Below are 17,220 nucleotides of genomic sequence, written 5' to 3'. Positions count from 1 at the left end.
GCAAAGAGTTGGACATGACTAAGTGACTGAACTGAACCCACTTTTCCAACTGTCCCATGCTGGCTTGTTTCCCTCTTTTCTTTATCTGCCTGGCCCCTGTAAGAATCTTGAGTTTCCAGTCTGTGGTAGAAACCAATTAATAAAATAAAATAATTAAATTAAAACAGGTTTTATGGTTTGTCTTGTTTATCTCACCATCGAGGATCCACATCTATCTGTTTCTTCCTGAAACCTGAATACCCAAGAGAATTACGGGAATTTCAGTCAAATTCATTCTGAGTTTCTGGTTTTCTTGATCACATGACATGGTAGGTGAAATATCTGGCCTTGAGTCAGACAACTTGAGTTCAGTTATAGCTAGCTGGGTGAATAATCTTAGAAAAGCTCCTTTCCCTCTCTCCCAGAGACTCATTTTCCTATCTTCTAAAAGAGCGAGGTTAAGTTAACTTTCCTAATCTACTAGTCTTCCAGGATATAGGAAAAAGCAAACAGGATAATATAAAGTGGAAAGAATTTATAAGGTGAAGGTGCATCATTGCAGCAAGGAGCAGGAAAGCTAGTTAGACTCTAGATGCAGGAAGGACCCTTAGGAATGACACAGGAATGGAGCATAACCTCGCCTGTGGAGATTAGAGCTGAGAACTGGGAAGCCATTAGAAACTGAAGTGGCTGCTTTCTTCCTCTCTCTCTGGGACCACATGAGTTTTTTCTTTTTTTTCCCTCTGTTTATCTAAGCCAGTCTTCCACTTCTTTGTAGACTTTTTTTTCCCCCGTTTTTCTTATATGCAGGTCCATAAAGGGTAGCTCCAGCTCTAATGCTACATGACTTCTTTAACTGCCTGCCATCAATTAATGATTTTCTGCATCTTTTACTTCATACTTTCAAGAGGAAGATTTTTTAATTTTTAAATTTATTTATTTTTAATTGAAGGAAATTGCTTGACAGTATTTTGTTGGTTCTTGCCAAACATTAACATGAATCAGCCACGGGTATACTTATATCCCCTCCCTCTCACCTCCCTCCCCATCTCACCCCTCTAGGTTGTTCCAGAGCCCTGGTTTGAATTCCCTGAGTCATACAGCAGATTCCCATTGGCTGTCTATTTTACATATGGTAATTTATGTTTCCATGTTACTCTCTCCGTACATCCCACCCTCTCCTTCCTCCTCCGGTTCCAAGTCTCATAAATCTGTTTTCTGCGTCTGTGTCTCTATTGTTGCCCTGCGAATAATTTTATCAGTACCATCTTTCTAGATTCGATATATATGCCTTATTGTACAATATTTGTTTTTCTCTTTCTTACTTCACTCTGTATAATGGGCTCCAGGTTCATCCACCTCATAGAACTGACTCAGATGCATTCCTTTTTATGGCCGAGTAATATTCCATTGTATATATGTATCACAGCTTCTTTATCCGTTCATCTGCCAATGACATCTAGGTTGCTTCCATGATCTAGCTATTCTAAGTAGCACTGCAAGGAACATTGGGGTACATGTGTCCTTGAAAAGGTAGGGTATCCTTAGGGTATATGCCTAGGAGTGGGATTGCTGGGTCATATGGTGGTTTTATTCCTAGTTTTATTCGTAGTTTTTTAGGGAATCTCCATACTGTCTTCCATAGTGGCTTACATTCCCACCAACAGTGCAAGAGGGTTCCCTTTTCTTCACACCTGCTCCAGCATTTGTTGTTTGTAGACTTTTTGATGATGGCCATTCTGACTGGTGTGAGGTGACATCTTATTGTAGTTTTGATTTGCATTTCTCTAATTATGAGAGATGTTGTGCATATTTCCATGTGTTTATTAGCCATCTGTATGTCTTCTTGGAGGAAATGTCTGTTTAGGTCTTTTTCCATTTTTCGATTGTGTTGTTTGTTTTCCTGGTATTGAGTTGTATGAGCTATTTGTATATTTTGGAAGTTAATCCTTTGTCAGTTGTTTCATTTGCTGTTATTTTACCCATTCTGAGGGTTGTCTTTTCACCTTGTTTATAGTTTCCTTTGCTGTGCAAAAACTTTTAAGTTTAATTAGGTTTCACTTGTTTATTTTTGCTTTTATTTCCATTACTCTAGGGGGTGGGTCATAGAGGAACTTGCTGTGATTTATGCATAGAATGTTCTGCCTATGCTTAAGAGGTGGTGATTAAGTGGCTAAGTCGTGTCTAACTCTTGCCACTCCATGGACTGTAGCTTGCCAGGCTCCTCTGTCTATGGGATTTTCCAGGCAAGAATACTGGAATGGGTTACCATTTCATTCTCCAGGGGATCTTCCTGACCCAGGGATCAAACTCGGGTCTCCTGCATTGCAAGTAGTCTCCTGCATTGCAGGCTGATTCTTTACCGACTGAGCTAGCAAGGTGGATGGCATGTTTAAAAGGAAGATTCTTAATTGATACAGTGGTTTTCCGGGCTGAAATGACAAATCAAGCTTCACCCACCCAAGACTGTGGAAGTAGGGGCACATAGTTCAAATAAGATAGTTCAGGCCCAGCCCTTTAGTAGGGTTTAATGAAACATGGTCATTCCTAGAGCAAGGGTGTGGTTGGGTAAGGGCATCAAGTGTGTCCTCTGCAAAATAAAATGTTTAATGTTACAGCTATGATTCTGTCTTGAATGGCTCTGCTAACATTTCTGGCAAGTGGGGTGAAAGGCTCTTTCTTAAGAGGCAAACTTTCTGAGACAACTCTGTAATGAAAACATGATCATTTCTGGGTTATAGATGTGTATACTAAGGTTCTTTGAAAAATTGTCCTATCTTGCTGCTTTCCAGAACATACTTAATAGCTGCTGCTAACTTTTGGCCTCCAAAAGAGGGAATGGTATACGAAGATGGACCAAGGAAATGAAATGAGGGTTTCCATGGCTACTGTCTTGAATGTGCATAAGACAAAAAATTTTTGAGCTGAAAGTCATCAATTCATCCAAAATTATTTTCTTCCTTTATTTCATTTGTTTACTTGGTATGTAGAGAAACAGAGCAGGGAATGTTCTGCTACAAATACATAGCCTGAGGGAGTCAGGACTTTTCCAGCTGCCAGGAACATCCTAAACACAGCCAAACTTTGGGGACACTCAGAACCAGCTTGGGTAAATTTGAAGATAAATAGTCTGGGTCTCATTCCTGATCATCTCTGAGTAATGTTAGGTGAATTATCAATACTTTACCTCTCTGAGTTTAGGTGACCCATCTGTAAAAGAAAGAAATGCTGGTTGAATCTAAACCCTAATTGAGGTTAGCTAACAACCTATATCTTTCCTTTTCTCCTTTGCTTTTCACTTCTCTTCTTTTCACAGCTATTTGTAAGGCCTCCTCAGACAGCCATTTTGCTTTTTTGCATTTCTTTTCCATGGGGATGGTCTTGATCCCTGTCTCTTGTACAGTGTCACAAACCTCCGTCCATAGTTCATCAGGCACTCTGTCTATTAGATCTAGTCCCTTAAATCTATTTCTTACTTCCACTGTATTTGATTTAGGTCATACCTGAATGGTCTGCTGGTTTTCCCCACTTTCTTCAATTTAAGTCTGAATTTGGTAATAAGGAGCTCATGATCTGAGCCACAGTCAGCTCCTGGTCTTGTTTTTGACTGTATAGAGCTTCTCCATCTTTGGCTGCAAAGACTATAATCAATCTGATTTTGGTGTTGACCATCTGGCAATGTCCATGTGTAGAGTCCATGTGTTGTTGGAAGAGGGTGTTTGCTATGACCAGTGCGTTCTCTTGGCAAAACTCTATTAGTTTTGGAAGGAAAGTTACGACCAACCTAGATAGCATATTAAAAAGCAGAGACATTACTTTGCCATCAAAGGTACGTCTAGTCAAGGCTATGGTTTTTCCAGTGGTCATGTATGGATGTGAGAGTTGGACTGTGAGGAAAGCTGAGCATCAAAGAATTGATGCTTTTGAACTGTGGTGTTGGAGAAGGCTCTTGAGAGTCCCTTGGACTGCAAGGAGATCCAACCAATCCATTCTAAAGGAGATCAGTCCTGGGTGTTCATTGGAAGGACTGACGTTGAAGCTGAAACTCCAATACTTTGGCCACTTCATGCGAAGAGTTGACTCATCGGAAAAGACCCTGATGCTGGGAGGGATTGGGGGCAGGAGGAGAAGGGGATGACAGAGGATTAGATGGCTGGATGGCATCACCAACTTGATGGACATGAGTTTAGGTAAACTCCGGGAGTTGGTGATGGACAGGGAGGCCTGGCGTGCTGCGATTCATGGGGTTGCAAAGAGTTGGACACGACTGAGTGACTGAACTGAACTGAACAACCTATATCAGCTAAGATTATACTCGCCTGCAAATGAAAGAAACTCAGAAGTGGCTTTGGTATCTAAGGTTTTATTCTTTTGAGTAAGAGGCAGTGATGGTGATGTGGTGAAATCAGCAGAGACTCAGGCTTTTCCTTCCTGTTTTCTGATCCACTATCTCTAGGGTGTTGCCCTTATCCTTACCAGCCAAAATATCTGGCAGGATTCCAACTACTATATTTATGTTCCAGGCAAGAGGATGGAGGTTGGTACATTTCTGTAATTTCCTCCCGTTGTGTGTAGGGTGGACCCAGTGACTCACTTCTAATGAAATGAGTACAGCAAAAGTGATGTGATGTCATTGCTGAGATTAGGGTACAGAAAGACTGTAGCCTCCCCTCTCTCCTCTCCCTTCCTCTCCCGTCTGTGCTCCTCCCTTTTCCACTTTCCTTCTCTTCTTTCTGGGCTTCCCTGGTGCTGGGATAAGTGAGCTGCCATGTTATGGAGCAGCTCAATAGGGAGGCCCACATGGAAAGGAGCTGAAGCTTGCCAGCAGCCACATAGGTAAGCTTGGCAGCAGATTTTCCAGCCTAGTTGCACCTTGAGACAGCTGCAACCCTGGCTGACAGCTTCATAGCAACCTCATGAGTGACCTTAAACTAGAAGCACCCTGCTAACTTGATGTGATTCCTGATGTGCAGAAACTTTGGGATGAGAAATGCTTGTGTTTGTTTTTTTTTTTACCTGCTAAATTTTGGAACATTTGTTATGCAGCAATAGAAAAAAAAAATTCACCCTGTAGCTAACTCTGGGTACATATAGAGACCCTCAGAGACAGCTGAACAAGAAATTGTATTTTTCACCTCGAGTTCTCTCCAGCAGGACACGAGCAGTGTTTGGGCCTAAGGTTTGCTCAGTTTCCTATCACTTGAATATTTTCCTAAAATTTGCTTAGAGGAAAAGAATGAAACCACCACAAGCATTCCATGCATAGAGCAGAACGGACTTAGCACCCATTCTAAGAGCCTGCTCTGTGCCTGGCATGGTTTAATCCTGTGCCCTGGGGCACAGGGCCCAGATCTGGTACAGACATGGCAAATGGATAGCGCCAACTCTGCTTGCTCTTGCTGGTTCCAGTGGCCCTCAGAAGCGGGCTCTCTGGCTCTAGGGTCTCCATGGCTAGTTTTAGCCTTTTTCAGAGGCCAGCACACACACTGCTTTCGTGCAAATCACACAAGGGCCCTTTCCTTGATGTTGTAGCTAGGGGCTAAGCCTGGAGACTATGGCAGGATGCCTTTCAGCTCCCATGTGTTTTCCTGGCCTCTGTAGAGGGCATGGGCTGCACCACTGTAGCTGGCGATGCCCCTCCAAGGAGCAGCCATAAAGAGGATGGTAAATAAACCACTTGGTTCTCTTCACAGTGCTGACCTTTTTGTTTTTTTAAATTGAAGTATGATTGATTTACAATATTGTATTCATTTTAGGTATACAGCAAAGTGATTCAGATGTCTATCTATATTCTTTTCCATTAGAGATTTCAAGCACTGAATAACTGCTCTTTTCAGTAAATACTTGTGGTTTATCTATTTTAAATATAGTAGTTTATGTCTGTTGACTTCCTATGGCTCAGATGGTAAAGAATCTGCCCACAATTCAGGAGACCTGGATTCAGTCCCTGGGTTGGGATGATCTCCTGTAGAAGGAATGGCAACCCACTCCAGTATTCTTGCCTGGAGAATTCCATGGACAGAGGAGCCTGGCAGGCTGTGGTCCATAGGGTTGCAAAGAGGTTGGACACGACTGAGCGACTAACACTTTCACTTTCATATCTGTTAATCCCAAATGCCGGATTTATCCCTCCCCACTTCCCTTTTGGTAACCATAAGTTTGTTTTCTATGTCTGTAAGTCTGTTTCTGTTTTATAACTAGGTTCGTTTTTATTATTTTTTAGATTCCACATATAAGTGATATCCGGAGAAGGCAATGGCACCCCACTCCAGTACTCTTGCCTGGAAAATCCCATGCACAGAGGAGCCTGATAGGCTGCAATCCATGGGGTCGCTAAGAGTCGGGCACAACTGAGTGACTTCACTTTCGCTTTTCACTTTCATGCATTGGAGAAGGAAACGGCAACCTGCTCCAGTGTTCTTGCCTGGAGAATCCCAGGGACAGAGGAGCCTGGTGGGCTGCCATCTATGGGGTCACACAGAGTCGGACACGACTGAAGTGACTTAGCAAGTAGCAGCATAAGTGATATCATGCGTTGTCTTTGTCTGACTTACTTCACTTAGTATAATAATTTCTAGGTCCATCCGTATTGCTCCGAATGACACTTCATTCTTTTCGATGGCTGGGGACTGTCCCATCGTACATGTGCCACATCTTCCTCATCCACTCATAGGCTGATGGACATTTCGGCTGCTTCTATGTCTTGGCTATTGTGAATAGTGCTGCTGTGAATGTTGGGGTGTGTGTATCTTTTTGAATTAGAGTTTTCATCTTTATCAGATGTATGCCCAGGAGTGAGATAACTAGATCATATGGTAATTCTATTTTTAGTTTTTTAAAGAACCTCTAGAATATTTTCCATGATGGCTGCACCAATTTACATTTCCATCAACAGTGCAGGAGGGCTCCCTTTTTTCCTCATCCTCTCCGGCATTTATTATTTGTAGACTTTTTTTTTTTTTGCCTTTATTGTTTTTCTTTTTTAAAAAATTAATTACTTTTTAATTGAAGGATAATTGCTTTGCAGAATTTTGTTGCTTTCTGTCAAACGTCAACATGAATCTGCCATAGGTATACATATATCCCCACCCTTTTGAACCTCCCTCCCATCTCCCTCTCCATCTAACCCTTCTAGGTTGATACAGAGCCCCTGTTTGAGTTTCCTGAGCTATATAGCAAATTCCTGTTGGCTATCTATTTTACATATGGTAATGTAAGTTTCCATGTTACTCTTTCCGTCCATCTCACCCTCTCCTCCCCTCTCCCCATGTCCATAAGTTCATTCTCTATGTCTGTTTCTCCATTCAGTTCAGTTCAGTTGCTCAGTCGTGTCCTACTCTTTGCAACCCCATAAACTGCAGCACACTAGGCCCGCCTGTCCATCAGATTGATTATATTCTTTGCATCCAAAGATGGAGAAGCTCTGATGGAAAAGCTCTATACAGTCAGCAAAAACAAGACCAGGAGCTGACTGTGGCTCAGATCATGAACTCTTTATTGCCAAATTCAGACTGAAATTGAAGAAAGTGGGGAAAACCAGTAGACCATTCAGGTATGACCTAAATCAAATCCCTTATGACTATACAGTGGAAGTGAGAAATAGATTTAAGGGACTGATCTGATAGACAGAGTGCCTGATGAACTATGGACGGAGGTTTTTGACACTGTACAGGAGACAGGAATCAAGACTATCCCCAAGAAAAAGAAATGCAAAAAAGCAAAATGGCTGTCTGGGGAGGCCTCACAAATAGCTGTGAAAAGAAAAGAAGCGAAAAGCAAAGGGGAAAAGGAAAGATATAAGCATTTGAATGCAGAGTTCCAAAGAATAGCAAGGAGAGATAAGAAAGCCTTCCTCAGCAATCATTGCAAAGAAATAGAGGAAAAGAACAGAATGGGAAAGACTAGAGATCTCTTCGAGAAAATTAGAGATACCAAGGGGACACTTTATGCAAAGATGGGCTCAATAAAGGACAGAAATGGTATGGACCTAACAGAGCAGAAGATATTAAGAGGTGGCAAGAATACACAGAAGAACTGTACAAAAAAGATCTTCATGACCCAGATAATCACGGTGGTGTGATCACTCACCTAGAGCCAGACATCCTGGAATGTGAAGTCAAGTGGGCCTTAGAAAGCATCACTATGAACAAAGCTAGTGGAGGTGATGGAATTCCAGCTGAGCTATTTTAAATGCTGAAAGATGATGCTGTGAAAGTGCTGCACTCAGTATGCCAGCAAATTTGGAAAACTCAGCAGTGGCCACAGGACTGGAAAAGGTCAGTTTCTCCATTGCTGCTGTAAATAAATTCTTCAGTATCATTTTTCTACATTCCATATATATGCACTAGAATATGATATTTATCGTTCTCTTTCTGACTTACTTCACTCTGTATAATAAGCTCTAGATTCATCCACCTCACTAGAACTGACTCAAATGCATTCCTTTTTATGGCTGAGTAATATTCCATTGTGTACATGTACCACAACTGCTTTATCCATTCATCTGTGAATGGACATCTAGATTGCTTCCATGTTCTAGCTATTGTAAATAGTGCTGCAGTGAACAATGGGATACATGTGTCTTTTTCAATTTTGGTTTCCTCAGGGTATATGCCTAGCAGTGGGATTGCTGGGTCATATGGTAGTTTTATTCCTAGTTTTTTAAGGAATCTCCATACCATCTTCCATAATGGCTGTATCAGTTTACATTCCCACCAAAATGCAAGAGGGTTCCCTTTTCTCCACACCCTCTCCAGCATTTATTTTTTGTAGACTTTTTGATTCTGGCCATTCTGACCGATGTGAGGTGATATCTCATTGTAGTTTTGTTTTGCATTTCTCTAATGATGAGTGATGTTGAGCATCTTTGTGTTTGTTAGCCATCTGTATGTCTTTTCTTAAAAAATATAAATTTATTTATTTTAATTGGAGATTAATTACTTCACAATATTGTATTGGTTTTGCCATACATCAACATGAATCCACCACAGGTATACACGCATTCCCCATCCTGAACCCCACTCCCTCCTCCCTTCCTGTACCATCCCTCTGGGTCATCTCAGTGCACCAGCCTCAAGCATCCAGTATCATCAGTTTAGGTCTTTTCCTCATGTTTTGATTGGGTTGTTTGTTTTTCTGGTATTGAGTTGTATGAGCTGCATGTATATTTTGGAAATTAATCCTGTGTCAGTTTTTTCATTTGCTATTGTTTTCCAGCCCCATTCTGAAGTTTGTCTTTTCACCTTGCTTATAGTTTCCTTTGCTGTGCCAAAGCTTTTAAGTTTAATCAGGTCCCACTTGTTTTCTTTTGTTTTTATTTCCATTACTCTAGGAGGTGGGTCATAGAGGATCTTGCTTTGCTTTATGTCATTGAGCGTTCTGCCTATGTTTTCCTCTGAGAGTTTTACAGTTTCTGGTCTTACATATAGATCCTTAATCCATTTTGAGTTTATCTGTGTGTATGGTGTTAGGAAGTGTTTTAATTTCATTCTTTTCATGTAGTTGTCCAGTTTTCCCAGCACCGTATATTGAAGAGGCTGTCTTTGCCCCATTGTATATTCTTGCCTCCTTTGTCAAAAATAAGGTACACCTATAGGTGCATGGGTTTATTTCTGGGCTTTCTATCTTGTTCCATTGGTCTATATTTCTGTTTTTGTGCCATTACCATACTGTCTTGATGACTGTAGCTTTGTAGTATAATCTGAAGTCAGGAAGGTTGATTCCTCCAACTCCATTCTTCTTTCTCAAGACTGCTTTGTCTATTTGGGGTCTTTTGTGTTTCCATATGAATTGTGAAATTTTTTTGTTCTAGTTCTGTGAAAAATGCCATTGGTAATTTGACAGGGATCACATTTAATCTGTAGATTGCATTTGGCAGTATAGTCATTTTCACAATATTGATTCTTCAATATATGTTCCTACCCAGGAACATGGAGCCCATCTGTTTATGTCATCTTTGATTTCTTTCATCAGTGTCTTATAATTTTCTGTGTACAGTTCTTTTGTCTCCTTAGGTAAGCTTATTCCTAGACATTTAATTCTTTTTGTTGCAGTGGTGAATGGGATTGATTCCTTAATTTTGCTCTGATTGTTCATTGTTAGTATATAGAAATGCATGTGATTTCTGTATATTGATTTTGTATCATGCACATTTGCTAAATTCATTGATTAGCTCTAGTAATTTTCTGATACTATCTTTAGGGTTTTCTATGTATAGTATCATGTCATCTACAGACTGTGAGAGGTTTACTTCTTTTATGATCTGGATTCCTTTTATTTCTTTTTCTTCTCTGATTGCTGTAGTTAGGACTTCCAAAACTATGTTGAATAATAGTGGTGAAAGTGGACACCCTTGTCTTGTTCCTGATCTTAGGGGGAATGCTTTCAATTTTTCACCGTTGAGAATAATGTTTGCTGTAGGCTTATCATATATGGCCTTTACTATGTTGAGGTAGGTTCCTTCTATGCCCATTTTTGGAAGAGTTTTAATCATAATTGGGTGCTGAAATTTGTCAAAGGCTTTTTCTGCATCTATTGAGATTATCATATGGTTTTTATCTTTCAGTTTGTTAATATGGTGTATCACATTGGTTGATTTGCATATATTGAAGAATCCTTGCATCCCTGGAATAAATCCAACTTGATCATGGTGTATGAGCTTTTAGATGTGTTGCTGAATTTTGTTTGCTAACATTTTGTTGAGGAGTTTTCCAATTATGTTCATCAGTGATATTGGCCTGTTCAGTTCAGTTCAGTTGCTCAGTCATGTCCGACTCTTTGTGACCACATGGACTGCAGTGTGCCAGGCTTCCCTGTCCACCACTAACTTTGTCTTTGGGTGGTTTTGGTATCAGGGTGATGGTGGCCTCATAGAATGAGCTTGAAAGTGTTCCTTCCTCTGCAATTTTTTGAAAGAGTTTTAGAAGTTTAGGCATTAGCTCTTCTCTAAATGATAGAATTCTCCTGTGAAGCCATCTGGTCCTGGGCTTTTGTTCTTTGGGAGATTTTTGGTCACAGCTTCAATTTCAGTGCTTGTAACTGGGTTTTTCATAATTTATATATCTTTCTGATTTAGTCTTGGAAAATTGAATTTTTCTAAGAATCTGTCCATTTCTTCCAGGTTATCCATTTTATTGCCATATAGTTGTTCATAATAGGCTCTTACAATCCTTTATATTTTTGCATTGTCTGTTGTAACCTCTCCTTTTTCATTTCTAGTTTTGTTGATTTGATTCTTCTCTCTTTTTTTCTTGATGAGTCTGGCTAATGGTTTGTCAATTTTGTTTATCTTCTCAAAGAACCAGCTTTTAGTTTTATTAATCTTAGTATTGTTTCTTTCATTTCTTTTTCATTTATTTCTGTTTGGATCTTTATGATTTTTTCCCTTCTACTAATTTTGGTTTTTTTTGTTCGTCTTTTTTCAGTTGTTTTAGGTGTAAAGTTAGGTTGTCTATTCGATGTTTTTCTTATTTCTTGAGGGAGGATTGTATTGCTATAAACTTCCCTCTTAGAACTGCTTTCACTGCATCCCATAGGTTTTGAGTTGTCATGTTTCAATTGTCATTTGTTTCTAGAAATGTTTTGATTTCCCTTTTGATTTCTTCAATAACCTGTTATTTAGGAATGTATTGTTTAGTCTCCATGTGATTGTTTTATTTAGTTTTTTTCTTGTAATTGATATCTAGTCTCATAGTGTTGTGGTTGGAGAAGATGCTTGTTATGACTTCAGTTTTCTTAAATTTACTGAGGTTTGATTTGTGAACCAAGATGTGGTATATCCTGGAGAATGTTCCATGTGCACTTGAGAAGAAGGTGTATTCATCTGCATTTGGGTGGAATGTCCTGAAGATATCAATGAGATCCATCTCATCTAATGTATCATTTAAGACGTGTATCTCCTTATTAATTTTCTGTTTTGATGATCTGTCCATTGGTGTGAGTGGGGTGTTAAAGTCTCCTACTATTATTGTGTTACTGTCAATTTCTCCTTTTATGTCTGTTAGTGTTTGTCTTATGTATTGAGGTGCTCCTGTGTTGGGTGCATAGATATTTACAATTGTTATGTCTTCCTTTTGGATTGATCCCTTGATCATTATGTAGTGTCCTTCCTTATCTCTTGTAATCTTCTTTATTTTAAGGTCTATTTTGTCTGATATGAAGATTGCTACTCCAGCTTCCTTTTGCTTTCCATTTGCATGGAATATATTTTTCCATCCTCTCACTTTCAGTCTATATGTGTCTTGAGGTCTGAAATGGGTTTCTTGTAGACATCAAAAATATGGGTGTTGTTTTTGTATCCATTCAGCCAGTCTGTGTCTTTTGGTTGGAGCATTTAATCCATTTGCACTTAAAGGAATTAGTGATATATATATTCCTATTGCCATTCTCTTAATTGTTTGGGGTTGATTTTGTAGATTTTTTGCTTCTTTTGTATTTCTTGATTATGTAAGTCCATTTAACATTTGTTGTAAAGCTGGTTTAGTGGTACTGAATTCTCTTAACTTTTGCTTGTCTGAAAAGCTTTTGATTTCTCTGTCAAGTTTGAATGAGAGCCTTGCCAGGTACAGTAAGCTTGGTTGTAGATTTTTCCCTTTCAGTGCTTTAAATATATCCTGCCATTCCTTTTTGACCTGCTGAGTTTCTGCTGAAAGATCAGCTGTTAAACATATGGAGTTTCCCTTGTATGTTACTTGTTCCTTCTCCTTTGCTGTTTTTAATATTCTTTCTTTGTGTTTAGTCTTTGTTAGTTTGATTAGTATGTGTCTTGGTGTGTTTCTCCTTGGGTTTATCCTGTATGGGACTTTTTGTGCCTCTCGGACTTGATTGACTATTTCCTTTTCCATGTTAGGGAAATTTTCAACTATAATCTCTTCAAAGATTTTATCATACTCTTTCTTTTTTTCTTCTTCCTCTTCTGCTGCTGCTAAGTCGCTTCAGTCATGTCCAACTCTGTGTGATCCCAGAGATGGCAGTCCACCAGGCTCCCCCGTCCTTGGGATTCTCCAGGCAAGAACACTGGAGTGGGTTGCCATTTCCTTCTCCAATGCATGAAAGTGAAAAGTGAAAAGTGAAAGTGAAGTTGCTCAGTTGTGTCTGACTCTTAGCGACCCCATGGACTGCATCCTACCGGGCTCCTCTGTCCATGGGATTTTCCAGGCAAGAGTACTGGAGTGGGGTGCTATTGCCTTCTCCGTTCTTCTTCTGGGACCCCTATAATTCTAATGTTGGTGCTTTCGATGTGGTCCCAGAGGTCTCTGAGACTATCCTCACTTCTTTTCATTCTTTTTACTTTACTCTGCTCTTCAGAAGTTATTTCCACCATCTTATCTTCCAGCTCACTGACTGATTTTTATGCTTCAGACATTCTGCTATTGATTCCTTCCAGAGTATTTTTAAATTTCAGTAGTTGTGTTGTTTGTCTCTGTATGTTTATTCTTTAATTCTTCTAGGTCTTTGTTAATTGATTCTTGCATTTTCTCCATTCTGTTTTCAAGCTTTTTGATCATCTTTACTATTGTTATTCTGAATTCTTTTTCAGGTAGTTTGCCTATTTCCTCTTCATTATTTGGACTTCTGTGTTTCTAGTTTGTTCCTTCATTTGTGTAGTATTTCTCTGCCTTTTCGTTATTATTATTATCATTTAACTTGTTTTGTTTGATGTCTCCATTTCCCAGGCTTCAAGGTTAAGTTCATTCTTTCTTTTGGTTTCTGCCCTCCTATGGTTGGTCCAGTGGTTTGTGTAAGCTTCGTATAGGCTGAGATTTATGCTGAGTTTTTTTTTTTTTCCTCAGATGGGCAAGGGTGAGTGAGGTGGTAGTCCTGTCTGCTGGTGATTGGATTTGTATTTTTGTTTTGTTTGTTGTTAAGATGAGGGATCCTGCACAGGGTGCTTCTGGTGGTTGGGTGATGCTGGATCTTGTATTCAAGTGGTTTCTTTTGTGTGAGTTCTCACTATTTGATACTCCCTAGAGTTAATTCTGGAGAAGGCGATGGCACCCCACTCCAGTACTCTTGGCTGGAAAATCCCATGGGTGGAGGAGCCTGGTAGGCTGCAGTCCATGGGGTCACGACGAGTCGGACATGACTGAGCGACTTCACTTTCGCTTTTCACTTTCATGCATTGGAGAAGGAAATGGCAACCCACTCCAGTGTTCTTGCCTGGAGAATCCCGGGGATGGGGGAGCCTGGTGGGCTGCCATCTCTGGGGTCGCACAGAGTCGGACACTACTGAAGCAACTTAGCAGCAGCAGCAGCAGTGGGGTTAGTTCTCTAGTAGTCTAGGGCCTTGGAGTCAGTGCTCCCACCCCAGACCCTCAGGGCTTGATCTCTGCCAATCTTTGTGAGTCTCTGGGAGAGGTTGGAGCTGGTGGCTAGGAATGCAGAAGGCATTTTTGGGAGCTAGTTCTACACGCGTGTGTGGAAGTCGAATGCCATGCTGGTGTTGCCAGGCGGACGACCCACAAACTGTTGGTCTTAGAGAATCTCCAGTAGAGGCTGGGGCAGGTGACTGGGAATCTGTAGGCTTTTTGATGATGGCTGTTCTCACCGGTTTGAGGTAAGAATCTAACTATAGTCTCAATTTGTATTTCTCTCATAATTAGTGATGCTGGGCATCTTTTTATATGCCTGTTGGCCATCTATATGCATTCTTTGGGGAAATGTCTATTTAGGTATTCTGCCCATTTCTTGATTGTGTTTTCTTTTTTAAATTGAGCAATATGAGCTGTTTTTATATTTTGGAAATTAAGCCCTTGTCAGTTGCATTGTTTGCAAATATTTTCTCCCATTCTATAGGTTGTCATTTTGTTTTGTTTATGATTTCCTTTGCCCTGTTTGATTAGGTCCCATTTGTTTATTTTTGCTTTAATTTTTTTGCCTTGGGAGTCTGATCTAAGAAATATTGCCACAGTTTATGTCAGGATATTTTGCCTATGTTTTCTTCCAGGAGTTTTATGATGTCATGTCTTATATTCAGGTCTTTAATCCATTTTGAGTTTATTGTTGTGTATGGTGTTATAGAATGTTCTGCTGTTGCTACTGCTGCTGCTAAGTTGCTTCAGTTGTGTCTGACTCTGTGCGACCCCATAGATGGCAGCCCACCAGGCTCCCCCGCCCAGGGATTCTCCAGGCAAGAACACTGGAGTGGGTTGCCATTTCCTTCTCCAATGCATGAAAGTGAAAAGTGAAAGTGAAGTCGCTCAGTTGTGTCTGACTCTTCGTGACCCCATGGACTGCAGCCCACCAGGTTCCTCTGTCCATGAGATTTTCCAGGCAAGAGTACTAGAGTGGGGTGTCATTGCCTTCTCCGGATAGAATGTTCTAACTCCATTTAAAAAAATGTAACTGTCCAGTTTTCCCACCACCACTTATTGAAGAGATGTCTTTTCTCCATTGTATATTCTTGCTTCCTTTGTCAAAGATTAATTTGTATAGGTTTATTTCTGGGAATTCTATTCTGTTCCATTGATCTATCTGTCTGTTTTTGTGCCAGTACCATGCTGTTTTGATTACTGTAGCTTTGTATTATTATCTAAAATCTGGGAAGGTTATTTTCTTTTTCTTCAGGATTGCTTTTGCAATTCAGGTCTTCTGTGGTTCCATATAAATTTTAGGGTTATTTGTTCTAGTTTTCACAGGGCTCATCTAAGCTCAGAAGAATGTCCTCCTGAAAATAGACTTTTTTGATTGTTATAACTTGAATAACTTGTATAACTTGAATGAAAAAAATAGATCACAAAACAGCATGAACACTATGATCCCATTTATTAATAATTGTATGTCCACACATGTAATCACAAACAGTTTTCTTGTAAGTATTAGTTAGCATTAAGATATAAATAATCTCTGGATGGTGGAAATTTGGATAATATTTCCTCATGTTTTTTCTGTAGTGTTATAGTTTTTTTTTTTTAAATATAAATGAGTATTATTCATTTAAACATATAGTAAGTCCTATTTTAATTTTGGAAAAAGCATTATTTTCTCTTTCATTTATATAGTGCTTTGCAGCAAAGTGTAAGTATTCTCAGTTCACAGATGCAGCAGCTGAGTCTCAGAGAGGTGGAGAGAATGAACTATTTGTGGAGAGAACTCTCTGCTACACTTTTTCTCTCATTCCCTGCCCACCCTCCCAGGCGTCACCTGTCTGGAATTACTTATGACACTATCAAGACTATAGAACTTGGACTAGTCATTTCCCCTTTCAGTTTTCTCATCTCTAGAATTAAGCTAGTAATTAATTAAAGTATATAGTGTTACTACCTTATAGGGTTGTTATAGGTACTGAATGTAATAATTTGTGTGAAGCATTTAGCATGGCTCCTGGGCCCCGGCAGCCATAGCTATTAGCGTTGGTTATTATTGGGTGTCCTGGAGAAGGCATTTCCCTTCTCTGGGTCTGTTCCTTCAGATTCAAAGTGCATGAATTAGACATGATTGATTACTGAAAATTCTGCATTTCAGTACTCTGGTTCCAAGAGAACAAGTGAGAAGAGTCTGTGGGAAGGGTGTTCCTGGCACAGGAATAGCATACACACACACCTCAGCAAGGGTTAGGCAACCTGAAGGGAGTGTTAGCAGAAGCCTGATGCCACGACATGGGCTGGCAGCTGTTTCCAGAGTCAGGTCAGAGCCACAGTCAAGGAAACAGTGCCCTGTTTCTCAGTGAGCCCTGCATGCCAGGTTGCCAGACAGCTAAGGAGTGTCATTTGTAGCTTTTTTTTTTTTTAAAGGCATATTCTGTTAGCATAAGCTTTAAGTATCTGCTTTTGCTCATTAGTATTGGATTCAGGAGCATGAGAAAAGTGTTGAGTTCATGTCACATCGTAAATCAGAGGCCTGGATATGACTTTTCCATCTTTAACAAGTCCACCAGGACATCTGTGGGTTTTCCTGCCCTGGCTGAGCTGGTAGTGGGAACAGGTATTGTGGGTCAGGAAGCTGCTAGAATGGAGACATTATGAAAGTCCCTCTTTGAAGCCAGTTAGGGAGGTGCAGCTGCATGGCTGGGAGCTTGAGAGCATCTGGGTCATGGAGGGGTGGGGATCAGCTGTGACAGGCGCCAACCGTTGACGTTATCTGTCCTCTGTTAATTAGCTATAGAGGACATGCCTTTTGCTGGGGTGTCATTGTGTTCATCTGGTGTAAGAGAACCAGTCAAAACATTGGCTCCAAGTGTAAAGAATCATTTTTATTCTGTTTTTTAAGGATGGGAATGGAGTTAGCAGAAAAAAAGGAAAAAAA

The sequence above is a fragment of the Budorcas taxicolor genome, chromosome 8, assembly GCF_023091745.1.
Source record: "Budorcas taxicolor isolate Tak-1 chromosome 8, Takin1.1, whole genome shotgun sequence".
Classification (NCBI taxonomy): domain Eukaryota; kingdom Metazoa; phylum Chordata; class Mammalia; order Artiodactyla; family Bovidae; genus Budorcas; species Budorcas taxicolor.
This window is presented reverse-complemented; position numbering follows the sequence as displayed.